We start from the raw sequence: 16,890 nt of genomic DNA on the forward strand, positions 1-16,890 counted from the left end.
TGTGCTGTCACTTGGTACATACTGTTCTCGAAAATTGAGTTCGTGTGGCGCAACTGGACAACGACGTAAGGGGAACACAAACACCCGCCGTCTATACGTCATTTGTATTGCTTACGCCCCGTCTGTTTGCGCTGCGCAAACTCGGTTTTCCCGATCACCGTCGTCTGCTCGCATGTAGCAGACGATCCCGCCAACGTTGCGTCGTGCGCAGTATGTACTTGCAGACGTGCGAGCAGCCGAGAGAGAAGCGCGTTTCCCCTCACGCGATCGGTTATTTATTCTGCGGCCGGTCAGAATTCGGGGCGCGGGTCAGTCGCCATTATAGTCTCCCGCGCCACCTGGCAAGAAGCACCCGCTGTAACACGGGGGGTGCTGTCGTGCCAGACCGATGTTATAAATACATACACACGCTCGCGCCGCGGGCGCGGATGGAAACCGAACGCCGGACAGAGGCCACCGTGGGTGCAAAGTATAGCCGTGGCCTCGCTAACAAAAAGATAAAAAGAAAGAAAAGTCAGCAGCGGCTGGCGAAAGGCACGCGAAACGTGTCCGTGCACGCGTTCGGTGCAAACAGATCGCCGAGAGGTCGCGCGCATGTTGCGTCCGCGTAATTGGGTGCATTAAAGCTTTGCGAGGAGTTCGTGTTCGTTCTTCTGATTAAATATATATATATACGCCAAATGCCTATGTGCCATTAAAACTCAATCGACCAATCAGCCAATCAACGAACCAATACATCATTTATGCGCATATGCAATTCTCAGAACTGAATGCGATATCTCTTTTTGGTGCGGGGTGGCGGGATGTTCATGAACTTCGTGCTACAGTTCTTTTTTTTTTTAATTTCTGATTCTCGGTAATTTTCGCAGTTGCTGTCAGGGCGCAACTCAAAATATCTGCTTCCTGAAATTGTCGGAATTCATCTTTTCCGCATAAATTTATTTCTTTTCTATGCTTCGCAACAAACTTCATTCGAATCGGTTCATCGGTTGCAGTTTACGCGAGCATTTCTGCGTTTTTACGTGTATTTGAACACAAAAGTGGGAATTGATACCGATGTAAAACTTGCTCCTAACGTATCGAAGTCTTGCGACGCGCCATGTTATGAAAGAACTTATTGCTTAGTACCTCATAGACAACTTCTAAAAATTGTCACATGTTCAGAGTTCTTGAAATGTACTTGTTTCGCTTGCAGAAGTCTCAAACAATGCTGTAGAGAAAGGTCCTATGCGTCTACTTTTTATAGAAAAAAGAATCTTATAATTTTTAGCTTTCGTGTTTCTCATCGCCGCGTATAAAAAAAAAATGCAGTTTCGCCCGGAAGGTGAAACTGCATTGAGTGCTATCGGATAGCCAATAATATTTTATCTACTCATAATGTTGTCCTATCGTCCGTTACAGGGTAACTGAGCTATAGACAGCTATACGAAGTAAGGTTTGTACCAGCTGCATAAACTGCTGTAAACGTTCGCTTACTAAATAAATTAGGAAGCACATTGTCACGCGCGCACAGGCAAGCACTAACACTTCACACGCTCGATGACCGCAGACACTCGTTGTCGAAACACTGGCATAATGAAGACCGGCAGGAGCGGCGAGCTCGCTACAAGTTTTGTGCCGCCAAGGACATCATTCCTTTAGATAAGTTAATACCATTGAAGAAGCGTTCTGATATATTCGGGTTATACGTGGACCAGACATTGCCGGTGGTTTCTGCACATTTTTTTCTTCTTTATTGCACTCGCATTAATCGGCGAGAACCCGACTGAGTAGGCGCACCAAGCCCTAGAGAGGGCACATAGAATGCTGAGCTTTCTTAAATGAAACTATGAGTTTGAAGCGGTATACTTATTTAGGTAAACTATGTTGTTTCCCGCTATGCGATGCTAAGAGCGCGTTACGGGTGATTATGCCTTGCAATTGAGGGCTTACTATTCGTGGATTGCAGTACATGCCGGTAAGTAATTAGGTAGGTAGTTCACTAATTAAGTTTTGCTAGTCCATTACACATTGAGCGCAATAGTTATGGGAGAGGCGAAGGGTGACACCGAAGGCCGGATTATATTGGCGTCTAGCATCTCCTGCAATTCCTTCTTCAACCATATCTTGCGCTCTCTTGACATGTTGTAAAGTGATTTTCGGATGACGGTCTTGTCGGTGAGTTCGAAAGGCACCTTGTGTGACGTCATGATAATACCTTGCCACTCAAACGTTCCTTTTGAAGTTATACACCTGGATTTCGCCGAGCTAAATAAGAAACGAGAAGGAGTCCGAAAAACGCAAGCTTTTCTTCTGGCCATAGATGAATGCACCAGGATGGTCGCGGCACGGGCAGGAAAAGAAGATGCGAATAGTGTCATCGCCCTTCTCGAACGGGATATGTTTAGGACAACCAAGACAATTGTATGTGACAACGGTCCAGCGTTCAAGAGCGAAAAGCTAGCAAGATGGGCTCGAGACCATAATATATCAATCCAGTTCTGTGCGCCATACCATCCCGCAGCGAATGGGCTTGCAGAGCGTGCTATACGAGATGTTAAACAATACATCAGGATGTACGATAGTTTCCCTGGTGGTTGGAAATGCTCTTTAGAAGCAGCTGTAAGACATCACAATCGCTCCTACACCAGCGGCTTGGGATGCAGCCCGCAATTCGCTTCTTCAGGAGAAACCCCTATTCTTCAGGCGGACCGTGAACTTGGGCTGTTAGAAAATCTCCAGATCGTCGAGGAAAGGAAACAGAAATCGCAGGAGGAGAGGTACCGTAAACGAATGAAAAAAAATTTTGACAAGAGACATTGCTCAGATATTCCAGACATTCAAGTCACCGACCTCATTCTAGTGAGGAAAGGAGTAAGAGAATCCAATGCCAAATTTTATGGTCCTTACTCTGTGACAAAGACGGCCACTCAGAAAGGAATATTGAAGACTGTGTGGTACATTGGCGAACGTGGCTCAGTTGAATGTGCTTCGATTGGAAACGTTTTCAAGTATTACCCCAGGAGGGGTTAGCAAAAGAAACCTGGAAGGGTGAAGCGGTATGAGCCTTGGAATAGAAGATGAAGAAGCGCAGGAGTCTGGGTTCAGGAGAAGAGAAGAAGGAAGTGAGAATAAAATGTAGACAAGATGGACGCCAGTTCCACAGCAATGCTTTACGTTTACTGTGTCCTTTAAGTAGGAACGCTACAAGTTTGAAGCGGTATACTTATTTAGGTAAACTATTTTGTTTCCCGCTATGCGATGCTAAGGGCGCGTTACGGGTGATTATGCCTTGCAATTGAGGGCTTACTATTCGTGGATTGCAGTACATGCCGGTAAGTAATTAGGTAGGTAGTTCACTAATTAAGTTTTGCTAGTCCATTACACATTGAGTTCGCTGAACATTTCACGTACCCGTAGCCCTCAGCCTAAATGCTTTTTAACCTTTCAACCCGGAACCGACAAACGCATTCCACCCCCCCCTCCCCCCCCTCCGTTTAGCTATAGAACTATGGAATGCTTTGCCCCGGAGATGTGCAAGATATGCAATGTTTTCGCTACGCCTTTTCTCATTGGACGATCTACCGTTTGTGAGGAAGCCGGCGGCACAACGGTTGCCAACATTTCAAATGTCATCAGAATAAATAACTCAATCACAGCCTAAAATCTGAAATCTAAAAAAAAAAAAATAGAGACCTAGTATAGAAGCCGATATTTATTATTCGAGTGCTGTCTTCTGTAGGAGTTGTTTCCCGAGGTGGCAGCAGCATCACCCGGCACCACGAACGGTCACTGTCGACTAAATCCGGGGGGTTCGCATAGGAAGCTTCGCCTCGATGGTGTCGTAGTTAATTAATGATGTCTAAGTACCCGCTGCGGTGGACCTGTGGATATGGCGTTATGCTGCCGGACATGGGGTTACCGGTTCGATACCCGGCGGCGGCGCATGCATTTCGGTGAAAACCAAAAAACAAAACAAAAAACAGCGAATGAGTGAGAGAGAGAGAGACGCTCTTTATTACGGCAGCTCTGTTGGCATGAATGTCCCTCTGACGAGTTCAGCCTAAACCATATCAATCAATCAACCAACCAACCAACCAACCAACCAACCAACCAACCAACCAACCAACCAACCAACCAACCAACCAACCAACCAACCAACCAACCAATCAATCAATCAATCAATCAATCAATCAATCAATCAATCAATCAATCAATCAATCAATCAATCAATCAATCAATCAATCAATCAATCAATCTGTTGTGAGTGTGGTAATGAACTCAGTAGATCGACGGTTTGTTTTCACCGTAGAAATTCATGCTATCTTGCAGACGCAATTAAAGAAAGAAAATATGTTATGATGAGAAAATAAAGCATTTGGTAGTTAGAACATTTTTTCTTTTGCTCATAGGAAATTGAAGGAAAGGTTGCCACAATTATTGACGCCGCGGCTACTTTCTTTCGCAGGGCAAGCATAACTTAAAAGCAAGAAAAAAAAAAGTGGTAGCGCTGGTGAGAGTCGAACAGCACGAACGTTCCCAAAGTTCTGCCCGCAGAAGAAAGCAAAAAAAATGACACCGGGAGGCACACACAGTTCCGTAAACGAGCGAAAGTGCGCCAAATAAGAGAATGAAAAAAAAAAAAACCCGCACACCTAAGTTCAGTTCAGTTCACATCTACGCAACAAGACACACAACATCGCATAACAACGCCAGATCACGAGCTCTCACACGCTTCCAACACACTATATAGGCATATACTACCTGGGGAATTCAAAAAGGAAAAGAAATACAACCTGCAACAGCGGGGTGGGGGGGAGGGGTTGTTAACCACGATACGTCTAAGAATGAGCCTTCGCGGTGCACGCTACTGCGGTGGCATCGGTATGGCGTTCGCAATATATATGTATATGTATACGGTGCGTGTGCGTGTGTATGCGATAGTACCTGCATCGGGCGGTCGCGGTTCGGCCTGGGCGAACGAGGCATGCAGCAGCAGCAGCACAAGGCGGGTGCGTTAACTTCTCTCTGACCCCTCCGGCGTCGCGCATGTACTCTCGCCTCGCGTGCGGCGGTCATTATCACTCCGAGCGCCCCGCGGCGTTTCGTTCGTTCGAGGTCGATATATATATATATATATATATATATATATATATATATATATATATATATATATATATATATATATATATATATATGAGCTGCTTGTCTGGGCGCACGACGGAGTCGATGCCAGCCCGTCGACGCTGCCGAAGCCGCCGCGTGGGCAACGGGGCGACGAGAAACCGCGCCTGCGTCGCCACGCAGTTCGTGTGGGAGAGGCTTTTAACCTTTCTGGTTCGCGTTGTGACACTCTATATATACTCGTATTTTTTGTTTTGTTTTCACCTTGCACCAGAGTGATCAGAACGAAAGGCCTTGCTCGCCTATAGTTTCGGAATAACAAACAATTTCTTTTTTTTTTTTTTGTCGTGCCATGCAATCTTTCTCGGAGTCCAGCCCCCACTCTCCATGGCGGGCGTAGAGCCTCTTCTATATCTCGACGTTATCGCGGGGGTCGGAGCCCCGGGGATGGTGTTCTGTCTGAAATTTATCTGCCGCGGCCGGGGGGCCGCTGGGTGTATGCGCCACTGCAGCTTTTATTTGCGCGATTCTTTCGCGCGCTGCAATCCTGTGGCAGGTTTTCTGCAACTGCGCGTCAATACTCTTTAAATGAGTGCCATTGAATGAGTGGCACTTATGGAGGCCTATCGAAGTGCCACTTGAAACGCGACGCGTTTTTTTGCTTCACGTGGATGAAGCGCTGGCCTTTTCTGCTTCAGTATATATACGGCAATTAATAAGGAAACGCCGGATCAACTTTCACAGCGCTGTGCCGATTTAAAGAGGCCGTGTATCGCTGTTGTCTGCGTCTCGGTGTCCGTGCATACAAAGAACAAAAAAGCCCATCGTTCGGTTCATTCGCTCGTTGTGTACTCGCGTATTCCGTCGTGTCTTGCCAAGCTTCCACCGAGTTCGCGAAATTTCGCGTAGGCGTCGAAATGTTGCGAGACGCTTGCCTCGTGGCGACCTTCGCTAACGCGCTAGTGCGGGGAGGGGGGGGGGGAGATAAACAATAAATGGAAAGTAAATGTGTTTACCGAAGCAAGCGAGCGCGACTGTTCTTCGAAACAGAGAAACGCGAAGCTGTTTATCTCCTGCCACGCGGCACAGCAGAGGGCTCTCTCTCTCTCTCTGATCTTCACAAATAATTCGAGAAGTTGCTGCAACGTGTAGCGTTCTCTCCCTCTCTCTCTCTTTCTTTCTTTCTTTTGCGGTCGCTTAAAGGTCGCATTACGGATGCGGCAGAGCGACCGTTACCCCTCGTGACCTGCGAACTGTCACTGGGGTAACCCCGTTCGTAAAAGTGACACCCCATCCTGTATATAGGGCTACGCTGCCCACGCCTTCTGCCTCTCCGGTAAAACAGTACAGCCCGAAGAAGTTCAGTGTACGCTTGTCGGTTATGAACGAAAAAGAAATGCCGAGCGCAGGAGGCAGACAGAAAAGAACAAGACAAAAGCCAGGACAGGAAACCCGCCGATTAAAAAAAAAAAAAAAAAAGAAGTCTTCCTTTCGATGTCGAAGATACCGGCATGACTAAACGATGTGGCCCGCATCGCGACTTTGTCGGCACTCTGCGCACAAAGAGAGAGTATCGCCCAGTTTCGATCGCCCGTGCTGCAGAGCGTAGGACGATCTTACTCGCATTCTATAGAGTGGCTTTCAATCGGTTAGCGCCATTCACTACATGAGTTACATCTATATGTTCGCGTGTGTATAGGATTGTGTTCCGTGGGTTTTTGGGCCTATGACTGTTTATTCCCCCCTCCCCCCCCCACACACACACGCACACACGCAGTTGTTTCTGCTATGCAAATAGGAGTAGCCGTCATGACAACTATAGGGTGACTACATCTCTTTGTTTTATTGTTCATTTCAATAATAATAAATAAAAGTGCACAAGACGGCGGCCAAACAGACTGATAGTGGCAGTGAACTGCGTCCCTTGGGAACTGCAATGTTTGCGGTTCCTTGAGATCGCCTCGGAGCGTTGCATGTATTCCATGTGCAGTGATCGTGAGCATCGATCTGCCGGCATGTGCTGCTTGACCACAGTCCTTACTCGTCCGACAGACCACTAATGGAAGGCTACGTGGCACTTGTGACACCGAAGTGGAGCTTGGCCCCCATCCTTGGCCTGTTGAGAACTACGGGGCTTAACGAAACTGTGAATAGCTTTAGCGTGCTGAAAATACGTGCGCGCTTGTACGTCGCATCTCTGTGCGTGTGTGTTTTGCTGCATTGTCGTTATTGTGCGCATCTCGTCTCTTATCTAACATCCTGGTGTATAAGCACGTCAGGCGGTCAGCCGTGCAAACGTATCCTGCCTATCGTTGAGCTTAGCATCACTCCCACCTCTGAGAGCGTAATGTCCTGCGCGGAGAACTGAAAACGGAAAGCGGTAATTCAAATTGGAACAACCGATGAGGAACATTGCTCGAGGTGCGGCGGGGTTGATTGGAACATGACGTGTCATACTCTGTTCCTTGTGTGGCAGAACACAAACCCCACCTTTTTACTGGAACTCTCGTTGGTATTCGTGCGTTATTGTGTGCGTTCCTGTATATATGCACGATAAATGCACGGCCAAATAGATACGCACATGCGCATGCACGTATCAAAGGTTATTGTACTCAGTATAATGATAGCTGTTTGCGTTCGCACGGACCAACTCACTTGTGTGCTGAGAAATCGGGTATACCCTGCGAGTCTTGTGAAGTTTATTAACATTCTCGAGAAATAATTAAACAGGAGGGTGTCTTGTTACGCTGCAGTAGAGATTTTCTTCGGAAGGGAAACAAGGACTCGCTTTACTGACCTCTAATGCGTAACCGTTGCCTGAACGTAAATTTAATTACAATCTTTCTTTCTTTCTTTCTTTCTTTCTTTCTTTCTTTCTTTCTTTCTTTCTTTCTTTCTTTCTTTCTTTCTTTCTTTCTTTCTTTCTTTCTTTCTTGCACGTTCTTGATTACAATACATAGAAATAAGCAAAACTGGTTAGACACATAGCTAAATGGCTAGTAGGAGGTCTAAGCTAAATTGTGTAAGTACAAGCAATAAATTTTACAAAGCAAACAATCAATAATAGATCCATTAATTAGTAGTGTTCGTGGAAATTCGCAAAAGAAGAAAGAAGCTCTGAAGGCTACCTATAGGCATACTTATGGAGGTACATGTACGGTTTGCCCTGGTTTGCAACAGCCAACCAGGTGGTCTGGAGTCTTTCTCTCGCACACGTGCTGCGAAAACAGAACGAGGTGAAGTCGCGATACGTCCCCTAACGCATCGTAACCAAAGAAAACACCAAAAGAAGAAAAAAAAACATACGAACATAAAAGCGTAGGACACGTAATCAGGCGTATACTGCTAAACCAGTTCTCGACCTTCAAACTTGTAAGTGCGACCTGATGTGGCGTGACCTGCGCTGGTACGTTTCCAGCGGGGCACGCAAACACAGAGAAAGGTCCGGGAATAGATACAGGCACAGCGGCAGGTCCTAGCTGATACAGTACACTCCGTTTCATATGCATATCTCCAGCCTTCGTATACGAAGGCTGGAGAAAATTATCCGATACAAAACAACATGACTTACACGTTTAAAACTGAATAAGGCTGTGAATTACACCCCTTTATCAATTACACCCCCCCACCCCCCAAAATAAATTACGCCTCCTTAATCACACCATTACACCCCAGAAGGGCATAAGGGTTTCAGTTATAGACCGATGTACGCCCAATCCCAACTTTCAAAGGTGCAAATTATGCTTTACAATGTACTGGGATCCTAAATAGCGCTAAAAAGACAAGGATAGATATAAGATGGGCAATACACGGCGCTAACTTCCATCTCTTTTGGGACAAATGTACACGCTTCTTATACGTACCTCTCGCCCGTGTCAACTTGGGGCGTGGCATATACCCTTCGAGACAGTGATACAGAAGCACTGCCTGCTTCACGTAACCTGTTTGATACCGTAACCGTTCGAATGAGGCGCCTGTCGGCAGTTGGCTGCAGCACCACCCACGACACTGCGCTGGTCAAACCGTGACGTGCACCCGCGCTCTTTACAATGAAACGCGAACCAACCACCGGTAGCATAGTGGCCGAACTACAGCGCGGCATGCCTCGAGTTTAACACTTGACGGCGCTAACTATACGATAACTGCGTCAGTACCTTGTGGCAAGGCAGTCATATATGTCGCTGTTAATGGAATAGCTCGGCAGACCGCACACTGACTAGCAGGGACAATTGTGATGCGATGATGCATCGCAATTGGGCGGTTGACGCATTCAACCTGGGACGAAACGCGTTAGCAGGTTAAACGCTTTAGCAGATGAACCGATAGCGAAGCCAAGGAAAGCATGGAATGAATGAACTCTTTACTGAAACGTTGCATTCATTGTGAATTAGGATTAAATTTGCGTAAATCTTGTTGTATTGACATTGATATGTTGTATTGACATTACACTGACATTGTGTTGACATTGTATTGACGTTGTATTGCCGTTGTATTGACATTGTCTTACGACCTAATATTGTATTATCCACCCTGCATAGACTTCGTGTCCGCAGTACGTATTAAATAAATAAACTATTGAATGAAAAAAAAAAGAATGAAACAAAAAGAATGACTTGCATTTTCGGATATAATAGCCAACCTATGCAATCTTTCAGAAAGTGCTAACTTGTACTACACCTTGTTTTTCTTCAATTACTGCTAACAGCTTCTCTCGCACCAGAGAAGTGAGTTACTGCTCCAAAAGCTTGTGTCTTTGCTCTAATCAAGAAATTTTGTTCCCTTGCTAATACAGCACTCAAATTAAACAGCAAAACACCTCTGCACCAAATTTTTTAAAACTTGCCTGTGTCAGTGAGCTCAATTTTACCCCTTGATCTAAATTACTGGATGAGGCGGCCATTATTTCAACGAGAATTCGAAATGCTTAATTGAATTGTGAACATAATTACGCTAGTTAATTTTCTTACGGCACATATACCAATCTACGAATTGTAGCCACTGAGTTCGCTATAGGCATATTACTTGGAACGAATCCTCAGGACTCCACCAGTTTCGATATAGTTGTTTTCAACGTGTCCGATGAAATGCATTGGTATTACCGTTGCTTTTGGGCTTCAGTGCATAAAATAGCGTTTTATCAAACAAGTAAGTGGAACAATAGTGCATATTTAGCGCAACTTTGACGGCGCATATCTGGAAAACCAGTGCCACCCCCGGAATTCATTCTAAGTCGACGCGCCTTGCAAACTCAATAGCTGCAATTCGTAGGTTGAAATATGCGCCGTAACGTAATTAATTAAGGCGGCAATTAGCGTAATTATGAAAATTATTCGATTGAGCATTTGGTTTCTCCTACAGGTAATGCCCACCTTGTCTAGTGATTTAGATCAAAGGTTAGGTTTAACTGTGCCATTCGCCACAGGCAATTTTTGAGTGTGGTGCAGTTAACGAAAGAACACCATATATATATTTGCTCTACTATGTTCACATGTTACGTGACGCCATTGAAAAAAAAAAGGACTTTCCACATCCGCCCACCATGGCTGACTGGGGCTGGCTAACACTCCCAGGGCTAGATCTAGTAAACGTAAATTCCCTAGGTAATGGATCGATTCATAGCAGTCGCCGTAGCACAATTGGCTCCTCCGTGCCTAATGCGGAGGAAGGTATCTTTTCGTACACTTTCATTTCCCCCTTAATTATTTTCTACATTTCAATTTCAACCACAGCTCATTTCCCCGATGCTTCGCTTGGCTTCATTGTCTGCTGGCGTTATATGGTCATCGATTAACAAAATCGAGCCCCTCGATTATTATTAGGCAAATCATAATCCTATGTTTTGACTATAGCATCATCATCAGCCTATTTTGAAGCCCACTACGGGATGACGGCTTCTTCCTGTGATCTCCAAGTAACCCTGCCTTATGTCTTGCGCTAGCTTATTCCAACTTGCGCCTGCAACTTTACAAATTTCGTCACCCTACCTAGCCGTCCTCGATTGCGCTTCCTCTCACTATATATATATATATATATATATATATATATATATATATATATATATATATATATATATATATATATATATATATATATATATATATATATATATATATATATATATATATATATACACCTCTATTCTCTAATGTGCATTGGCTGTGCCTGCAACCAGGTCAAATTACAATTACAATTCCTTGGGCTAGATCTTGGACCGGTAGTGCAACAGTACATAGCTGGGCAGTTGAGGGCTTGTAAATTTGCTTTGAAGTATGGAGTTTTCGTTATTAAAATGCCACTAAAGGGGAACCAAATCGGCCCACAGTGCTAAAAAAAGTATTTAGGAACTTTATTGCTAGTCATTTTGCTCAAAAGGATTATTTTGGAATAAAGGGAAGGCGAAACTTACCATTTTTTTCAGTAGTTGGTGGGCAGATTCACGCCCCATTGGTGGTCGCCTCTGAGTAAAAGAAACAGATCTCGAAGGCTGTAGTTTGGCGGGCCGCTTGCGCCGGAAGTTGTTGCGGAGCCGGAAACACTTCATGGCTGCCGTGTTTTAGACATCACCTATTTCATCATGATTACATCACAGCGCCATTTTGTTCTCTTCTTCCCTCAATCCTGTGTGTCTGCTCTGTTTGTTTAATGTGTCACCTATTTAGCGTCACCCGCCGTGGTTGCTCAGTGGCTATGGTGTTGGGCTGCTGAGCACGAGGTCGCGGGATCAAATCCCGGCCACGGCGGCCGCATTTCGATGGGGGCGAAATGCGAAAACACCCGTGTGCTTAGATTTAGGTGCACGTTAAAGAACCCCAGGTGGTCAAAATTTCCGGAGTCCTCCACTACGGCGTGCCTCATAATCAGAAAGTGGTTTTGGCACGTAAAACCCCAAATATTATTATTATTTAGCGTCCAAAACTTGAAAGCTTGTACGTCAGTGTGACGTCACCGGTGTCAAAGTATTTTGGCACCCAATTTTACAGCTTTGGCGCACGAGAAGTTAGGGAAACTTGCCAGTTGTAGTGTTTTGTTCTTTAGGAATGTAATGGGGTCCTCCTTTACCGACAAAGAATTAGCTAGACCCGAGCATAGATGCTCTCAAGATCCATGACGTCACGTCGTGGAGGCGCGGTAAACTTAAGGAGGCGTCGGTATACCTCGCGTTTTCTGACCTCTTGCCATATTTTTTATCACTTCTTTTTCTATTTGTGCAGTATCTATATGCTTCCATGAGCTAATATAATCAGCGTTATAAGCTACGCAGGTGTCAAGGTCTATCAAGGACGCTCGACTGTCGGGCGTGCATAAGATTGCATCCTCATATAGTTATAGGAACGTCTGCTTATGTTCCAGGTGTCTCCTATGCCTCATCAATCTTCGATGTTTTTTTCGTCTGCACGTTTTCGGTTACAGCCTATTGCTTTTCCGTCTGCTATCGCGCCGTCTGTCTGTATACAAGCATATCAAGGGTTGTCGTCTGGCTGCGTACGAAACTACGCACTAGTCTTTGCACAGACCGAGCTACTTTTGCAATATTTTTTTCTAGGGTGGTGCTTCTCCAACCTCTCCTTTTTTTCTGCTCATAATATTATTAGTATGTGTGCTTCGGTCTGAGATGGGTGCGTGTACATGTGTTCAAGGTCTGCCAAGGACAACATTCTCGCATAGCATCGCGGGCTGTCGTGAGCTATACGCACTTTGATCGGATCCCATTTGGACGCGTCGTCCCTCCTTGCCTTCATCAATCCTTACACCGCCTGTAGCGAGCTCCTTTACTTCGTCTTTGCCTGGGCGATCATTGGAACCCCTTCCTTGCCGTGGAGTCTCCGACGGGAATTACCCAGCGTCTACTTGAACGCGAGGGATTAACCGGGTACATTCGTACTTTCAGGGTTTCTACTCTTTTCCACCGGTAGTGCCGACATTCGTTTAGCGGAAGGTGAGAACGATGTATCGGTGGGTTTTTTCTCGACCTCGACGTTGACGGATGGAAACAGGGAGCGGTCAGCCGAGGTTGTCCTCTGCGAAGGGGTATGCGGACGAAAATTTCCCCCGTCGTGTATGGCATGCTCTGTAGGTCGGGCTTATGATGTTCTGTGGGTCGACGTTCTATAGGTGAGTCTAAGCTGATTCGCTGTGTGTTTTTAGGGTCGCTCAACATTTATTTCTCCGAGAACACCGGGAAAACATAGTTATGACACATTTGAGAGCTTCTTTTCGCTGTAACAGCTTCACTGTAAAACGAAAAAAAAAAAATGTATAACTACGCTGTTCTGCATTATACGCTTGCATATGGACGCGTGACGTCATGCAGTACGACTGTTTTTTACAAAGCCAGCTCTCCGATTTCCCCATTGAAACGCTTGGAAAACGCAGAAATGCTCTTAAGAGACAACTGCTGGACCGATTTTGTTAAGATGTACTGCATTCGAGAGACGAAGTTAAATTCCAGCAACTCTGTAAAGGAAGCAGTATTCTTTCTTACAACCTTATACTTTTTTTTGCAAAAGTTGTTTCAAATCGGTGAGCTTCAACATAGTAGCACGAAGTTTACAAATCTGTAACTCCGCGCTAAAAAAACAAAGAAAAACAGATATCGCAGTTCTGTACACTGCATCCGTTGGAGCATTTGAAGCGGACAAATTTTGTTATATGAATTTAGAACTTTCTTGAAATTGTTACAATGCGTGCGAAGGCTTCGGACATGTCCTGCTCACATACTAGTGCTATTATTTGAACGCCGTTTACATAACGTTTCATATTTTTGTCCGATTTAAATGTCCTAATTGATGCAGTTTACAGAATTGTGCTATCGTTATATATTTTTTTACCGATTTACGAAGTTGAACGCGTTTATCTTAAGCGTTTATCGGTAAACAGGTGCCTAAAAATAATGGGAGATTCTGCATGCAAGTTTTGAGAAAATTAGAATGTTCTTTTGCCAAGAAAGCGCTTTGGAAAATATGACGTCACGCTGATGTATAATTTAAATAAATTCAGAACAGGCACACTTGGCATTCACATTCTCAGGGTATAACCAGCATTTATCCGCCATAAGAAGGAATACAGAGTTTTGAACGAATACAATATTTTACCATTTTAAAGTGGCCTATGCTGTTTATTTGACCCTTTGGAGCCTGTCTAGAGTACTCTGAAGGGTTTATATAGACATAATTTGATGTTGATACCACTCGAGAAATATATAGATTGCAAGAAAATATTATTGTATATTAGTGCGTACGCAAAATCTGGTATAGGAGTTTCTGTTTTCTGCGCCTTGGGTATGTTTGCTGAAGCAAACAATCATAACTACTGGCGAAGTTCCAAAAAGAAGTAACAGCGTGACTGAAAGAAGAAAGATCTTGTCAGTCACTCTGTTAAATCTGTTAAATGGTTTCGGAAGGGGTTTCCAAAACACGGATTCGCTTTGTCGAGTGGTCAGTGGCGTGTAAACTTCATTGACCTCGTGTGATGCACAAATTGAAGTCCTATCTATCGTACTTTCATTCTGGTATTGTCATTGTGACACTTTCATGGTGGTACTATTATTGCGGTACCTTCACTGTGGCGTATATTCAGTGCTGTACTTCCTTTGCGGTATCTTAAGCGTGGTGCTTTCATTGTGACACTTTCGAAGCGGTGCTCTTACTGTGGTGCTTTCACTGTGGTACTAACATTGTGGCACCTGAGTGGCGGCACTTTCGGTATTGTAGATTCATTGCGGTATTTTTGCGGTTGTACTTTCACTGTGATTATTTTGTTGCGATAACTTTCGTGGTGGTGTTCTTACCGAGGTATACTTCCACTCTCGTACTTTCATTGTGGTATACTTTCGTTGTATCATATCCATTGTGGTACTTTTGCTGACGGATCAAGCAGAGATGCGCGCACAAAACTGCAGACGACGCTCTTCTGCACGCTCGGCAACAGACGACATGAAAGCGGGGAACAGACGACTCTCGCTTCGACGCAGAAGGCGAGACTCGCGTCCAGCCTTTGTGGACCGTTATAGAGTCCGGCGCGACGCACTGAATGCCATTTCCTTCTAGCGTAATTAAACGGTTTACCTTCGCGCGTGCGCCCTGGGGCAGTGCTATAAGCGTATAGCCTTACACCGAGACGCCGAGTTAGAGGAGACGAGAAAGGCCCGCTCACAGAGACACACACACATAAGGGAAGCGACTAGACTGTACTCGGATGTCTTTGTTGTGCAGCGCGCTCTTCACCGGCTGCGTGGCGTTTCCTGGACGTGCTTTTGAAAAGACCCCCGAGACTCACCTGCCGCCCGGAAACGTCAACTGCGGGTCGCGCGTCACGCCGTGAGCGTGTGACAAGCGACCGCCGCCGCGGGCTGCAGTTGGAATGTCACGCGACCTAACCCCTCAATTGCCCCCCTCCCACGAAGAAAAACAAAAACGGGAAACAAAACAACAATCGCACGAACTCCTGGGGTCGGCCGCACTCGACGGTGACGTCTCGCTTTCGTCTGCTCGGGAGCCTCGCACGGCGACGTTAAAGCATATTGGCAACTCAAATCAACATTAGGGGGCGCTGCGGAGCCTGACCCGGTCTGGCTACACTGTGCAGTATGGCGGCTTTACGGAGGTCCCCGCGTACGCTTTCCTTGGTGAAAACATTAAGTTTGTTGCACTGCGATGTTAATTCGCGCTGTTTTGTGGGGGGAGAACGGGTAGTGGACGTCGAGCACCTCATTTTAGTCGGCACCAGTGGTATAAAGAGTAATTAAGTAGAAGTGGTCGCGCGTGTGTGCAAACCTCCGGCGTGACAGCGGACCCGCACGAGATTGTGGTGAGAATCGCCGACGCATTCCGGGACCCATCGATCGTGGAGGCAAAGTGTTCGTGCACTGCTGGATTGTCGCAAAAGTGCAAGCACATCTCGGCTGTTTCTCCTGGCACCTTATCCTGGAACATTTGGTGTAGTTGTCAGTCCCTTTAACGTTTCGTCTCTACATTGCGTTTCAATGCTGTTCATAGTGCAAAGATCGTAGTAAAGTGGAATGTTCATGTGCGTGCACCGTTGTAAGCAGAAGAGATCCTTTTATGTGCCGAACTGCAACTTAGCTTCACCTTGTGCTGTGGCGCTTGGGGTTACCTATCACAATACATATCCTGCTTTTTTTCTTTTTTTTGCCGACATGACTGTTCGTTTCCTATGGCTCATACGCTATTGTTTCACAATTTGTGCTCGAGCAACTGCGTGATATCAGTGGCGACTCAGGCAGAACTCATGAAACCAACTTTTGTTGTCTTTGTTAGTGCCCTTCTTAAAGGGGCCCTGAAACTGGCATGCCGCATGATATAGATACCACGACCACCACAAGCTCTGTTCGCAGGACGATCAGACAGCCGTGTGTATTTATTGGTCTCTGTAAGTGATGTAGCTCCAGGCGTCCATCTCGCGTTTAGAGAGTGCCACACATGCCTGAACCACAAGTAGCAATGTGTAAAAAAAAAAACTTGACCAGGACCTTGCTACCTTGCCATGCACCGTGTAGCTTCCAGCACACTAGCTGAGGCGAAAGGAGAAAGCAATGCATCAGTGCAATAACTACTAATTCCGCTTACAGTTCAATGATTCGAAAAATTTTTGCAGCAGGCGGTGTCCTTTTGTAGTGAGGTAACTATGATCAGTCGGAAGTGTTTCAGTGCCCCTTTAAGTGTTTGTTAAGTGCTTTAAGTGCGTGTTAAACTTTTATGTCACTTACTTTCCATTTATTGATATGTTGATAGTAAGAACAGCTCTATATGCTCTCTGGAGGTCAATAAT

At 45.5% G+C, this 16,890-nt stretch overlaps 1 protein-coding gene across 5 annotated transcripts in view; it reads left to right on the forward strand.

The window, feature by feature from the left end:
- LOC135901975 (uncharacterized) overlaps positions 1–16,890 on the forward strand; it is a 210,699-nt gene that overhangs the window by 17,955 nt on the left and 175,854 nt on the right. The window lies entirely within an intron of this gene.

This window comes from Dermacentor albipictus, chromosome 9 (genome assembly GCF_038994185.2).
Source record: "Dermacentor albipictus isolate Rhodes 1998 colony chromosome 9, USDA_Dalb.pri_finalv2, whole genome shotgun sequence".
NCBI lineage: Eukaryota > Metazoa > Arthropoda > Arachnida > Ixodida > Ixodidae > Dermacentor > Dermacentor albipictus.